Source organism: Benincasa hispida, chromosome 8, assembly GCF_009727055.1.
Source record: "Benincasa hispida cultivar B227 chromosome 8, ASM972705v1, whole genome shotgun sequence".
In the NCBI taxonomy this organism is placed as follows: Eukaryota; Viridiplantae; Streptophyta; class Magnoliopsida; order Cucurbitales; family Cucurbitaceae; genus Benincasa; species Benincasa hispida.
This window is the reverse complement of record NC_052356.1, coordinates 16,888,764-16,893,382: the sequence shown is the minus strand read 5'-3', so window position 1 is coordinate 16,893,382 and position 4,619 is coordinate 16,888,764. Positions and strand designations below refer to the sequence as shown.

Below are 4,619 nucleotides of genomic sequence, written 5' to 3'. Positions count from 1 at the left end.
TTTTATGTATGTAAAAACATTCATGGTATAATTGAACATATATTTTTTATGAAAGTTCAAAGTTCAAAATTCAAAGTTCAGTATTAGAATTTTATCAGAACACCTGGCTACTGCTCTTTTCATTGTATAATTAAATTTTATCAGTATCAGAACAGAGCACATCCAAAATTAATTATACAACACATCCAATTGAAAGAACATTCATTGTATAATCTTTGTTTGTTATCCATTTTGTTTCAAGTATGTGTTCTGTAAAAACATTCATTGTATAATTGGTTTTGGATGTGTTTTGCTAATGCTCTTATCAGTGTCAAAATTTTATCAGAACATGTATGTTCAAAGTTCAAGTTCATTGTCAAAATTTTATCAGAACATGCATAATTGAGCTTAGAACATTATATGGTTCAAGGTTCAAAGTTCAAAGATTGAGAGAGCAAGATGTTGAGAGAGAGCGAGATTATGAGAGAGAGCGAGATTGTAAGAGAGAGCGAGATTGTAAGAGAGAGCGAGAATGTAAGAGAGAGCGAGATTGTAAGAGAGAGCAAGATGTTCAGAGAGATCGATATTGAGAGAGTATGAATTATCCATTTTGTTACAAGTATGAGGATTGAAAGAGTATGAAGTCATTGTTTTTACACATATGAAGATTGAGATATGTGTAACAACATATATAGTTTTTGCCTAACTTGCAATAGTAGGGGCAATGCCCCTGCCTTATTTTGCAGCCACGTCGGCTATTGTGGCTTCTGGTCTTCTTATAAACTTTATGAATTACTTTAATGTTCTTCCTGTACAAATCTTGAAATTTTGGGAAGACTTTATCACTGTTGGTGGATTTTCTATTCTCCCTCAGGTAATTTCTCTTCTAGCCCAGCTTCATTCAAGAGATGATAACATTTAATAGTAAAATTTGTCTCAAAGAGATGGAATTTTGGTTTTGCAATTTTTTATTTTTTGCAGGTTATGTGGTCTACTTTTGTTCCATTCATACCAAATAGTATCTTGCCTGGAGTAACTGCTTTGGTTGCAGCACTGCTAGTAGTTGCTTTGGTAGATTTTTTCTTGCCTATATTTTGTTTTTTTCTTGCATTTGCTAATCTTTTAATGAAATATGTCAGCACAGAAATCTCATGTTTTGAGGATTAAATCACTTTTAATAATGATGTAAAAATTGGACTAAATTCTTCTAGACAACGAATTTTCTTAGATGTATGTAGTTATTAAATGGGATAGTGTGAAATTGAGATCTGAAACCAAGATTACTATCTTTCCTCATGGTGTTGCTAAAAACGTTATCACTCCGATCTAGTTCAAAATCCCTTAAAAGTGTCATTGTAAGATTTACAGGCACGAGCAGGAAAACTTCCTGAGAAAGGTGTGAAAGTTGTCGGAGCATTATCAGGATGGACAACAACCCTCCTCTTTATGTAGATGCCGGTTTCGCAAATGGTATTTATCCTGTTTAAACTCTTAGAATGATAAAAGTATATATCTTCATCTTTATTTTACCACTAACCATCATATACTATTTGTTCAGTGGACTAATTATCTAAATCCTGAGAACATTAAAGGCTTATCAGCTCTCACAATGCTTCTTGCCCTGATTGGAAATGGTCTTGTGCTTCCACGAGCGTTATTCATTCGAGACTTCATGTGGTAAAGCTATTACCTGCCCGATCAAAACTTTCATGTTTGTTTTCTGATCATTATTTTGTTTTCAATCAACTTGAATGCCACAATAGGTAGGATGTTAAAAGTATGATGTGTTTAGGATGACTTTGAGAAGCACAGACAAATCTCCTTGAGAAGCTTCCAAACTACATTCATATTTTGTTACAATGACTTCATACTCTCTCAATCCTCATGCTTGTAACAAAATGGATAATTCATACTCTCTCAATCTCGCTCTCTCTCTCAATCTCGCTCTCTCTTACAATCTCGCTCTCAAACTTGCTCTCTCAATCTCGCTCTCTCTCATAAACTCGCTCTCTCTCAACATCTCGCTTTCTCAATCTTTGAAATTTGAACCTTGAACCATATAATATTCTAAGCTCAATTATGCATGTTCTGATAAAATTCTGATGTTAAACTTTAAACTTTGAACTTACATGTTCTGATAAAATTCTGATACTGATAAGAGTAGTAGCAGAACACATCCAAAACCAATTATACAATGAATATTTTTACAGAACACATACTTGAAACAAAATGGATAACAAACAAAGATTATACAATGAATGTTCTTTCAATTGGATGTGTTGTATAATTGATTTTGGATGTGCTCTGTTCTGATACTGATAAAATTCAATTATACAATGAAAAAAGCAGTAGCCAGGTGTTATGATAAAATTCTGATACTGAACTTTGAACTTTCATAAAAAATATATGTTCAATTATACAATGAATATTTTTACATACATAAAAAATAAATGAATGTTTTTACAAAGAATAAAAAATACAATTGTCCTCTTCACTTCCCTAAGCAACATGTGATGGACAATTGGGCTGTTGAACACCATATCAACGTCAACAAATCGCCTAAAAACTATTCTCTTGAACATGGCCAACTGCGTTGACGTGAGCTTCTCTTTGACAATCTTGTTTGCATTGACAATGTGGGCCAAGCTGGTTACTTGACCGAGAAATCTGTCACCTTCAGCTATTCTGAAACGTGTAGCCATCTTAAATCACTCCTGCATTTATTAAAAAATTCAATCAGTAAACAAACTCCTTCAGAAAAAAAAAATGTAAAAATACATTCTGTTTAAATCTCGCTAGAATGGATCTCGCTGGCATTGCTCTCGCTAGAATGGCTCTCGCTGGCATTGCTCTCGCTAGAATTGCTCTCGCTGGTGTCGCTCTCTCTCACAATCTCGCTCTCTCCGATGTCGCTCTCTTCGGTGTGCTCTCCCTTACCTCCCTCACATTCTCTCTTTTTACTCGTCTTCAACCACATAACACATCGAAAACCAGAAAAACAAACAAAAAAACCATAGGTTCACTTGTCTCTCCGGCGTCGCTCTACCGATTTCACTCTTACTTATCTCACTCACAAAATCTTTCTACTCGTCTTCAACCACAGAACACATCCAAAACAAAAAAACAAACAAAAAAAAACCATATTGAAAGAAAGATTTACCGATAAGATTCGATTGAAAGCTGGAAGTAGAATCGTTTGCAAGTCGAAAATAGTTTTTATTCGTTTATGAGCAATATGGTCGTTAGCCTTGGAAAATTTGAATGAATAATAGTTTAGTTTTGGTGGGGTTTCTCAGTAAAAAGGTAAGAACACGAAGTAAGGGCAAATTAAGTAATTTGGTTGGACGATGACATCAGCAGAGGGTCAATTGACATTATTTTTTGAAAAATGGTCATTTGACATTTTGGGCCCAATTTTTGGGTCATACGTACAAATTTCCCTTTTCTCAGTAAAAAGGTAAGAACACGAAGTAAGGGCAAATTAAGTAATTTGGTAGGGCGATGACGTCAGGGTCAATTGACATTATTTTTTAAAAAATGGTCATTTGACATTTTGGGCTCAATTTTTGGATCATCCGTACAAATTTCTAAAAAAAAAAAAAAAAAAAAAAAAAAAATACCCATACATTTTCCTTTTTATTTTAGTACCTTTAACGCGGTTTAGAATTTTTTTCCCCGTAAAGATTTATCTACATAATGACTTAACCAATGACTATAAAGTTAATTGTTTATAATATAAGAATGGTTTATTTCACATTATAATTTTTTTAAATTAATAAACTAAAAATTACCACTGAAAATTAAAAGTAAGTATTAGTAATTTTTTTTGAAAAAAAAGTAAAGCAAACCTTGAAATTTAAAGATAAAAAAAAAATAAATTCAAAATTGAAAGATACAATGTGACATTTTAAAACATAAAGACTAGGAGTGTTAAAAAAACCCGATGACCCGAAAAAATCGATCAACTCAACCCAATCCATGTGGTTTGGGTTAGGTTATCTACTCATTTGAGTTAGGTTAGGTTCAAATAAATGAAAATTTTATGAGTTGGGTTGGTTCATGGGTTCACTTAATATAATCAAAACCAACCGAACCAACCCGAATTTATTATTAACTTTACAATATATATTTTTTTATAACTTATAACACAATTATTTATATATATATATTGATTTTAATTTTATTTAATTCTAATATTTTTTGAATAATTTATTCTTCAACAATTCTTAAAAGTAGTTTTTTTGCACTTTAGAAAGAAATTTTTCATTATATAAATTGAAATTGAGTTGTTAATCTTAATTTAATATATGAAAATAATTAAATTAGATTTTTACATATTTACATTTTGCTTCTTTTTAGAACAAAATTTTAAATAAATGACCCGATTAACCCGAACCAACCCAATCCAAATATTTCATGGTTGCGTTGGGTTAGGTTCATTTTTTAATAAGAGTTATTTGAGTTGAAAAAATTTACAACCCGAACAATTGGATTGGATCTGAAAAGTCTTTCAACCTAACCCAACTCAGCCCATGAATACCCCTAATAAAGACTAAAACAATACTAAACCAAAAACTCATAGTATTTTGAAACCTAAAAAAATTATATTTCAACTTTGTTTACAATATATTAATCATTTC

At 31.8% G+C, this 4,619-nt stretch overlaps 1 pseudogene; it reads left to right on the top strand.

Moving 5' to 3' along the window:
- Positions 1–640: 640 nt before the first annotated feature.
- Positions 641–1,738, top strand: LOC120083946 (annotated as a pseudogene).
- Positions 1,739–4,619: the final 2,881 nt, after the last annotated feature.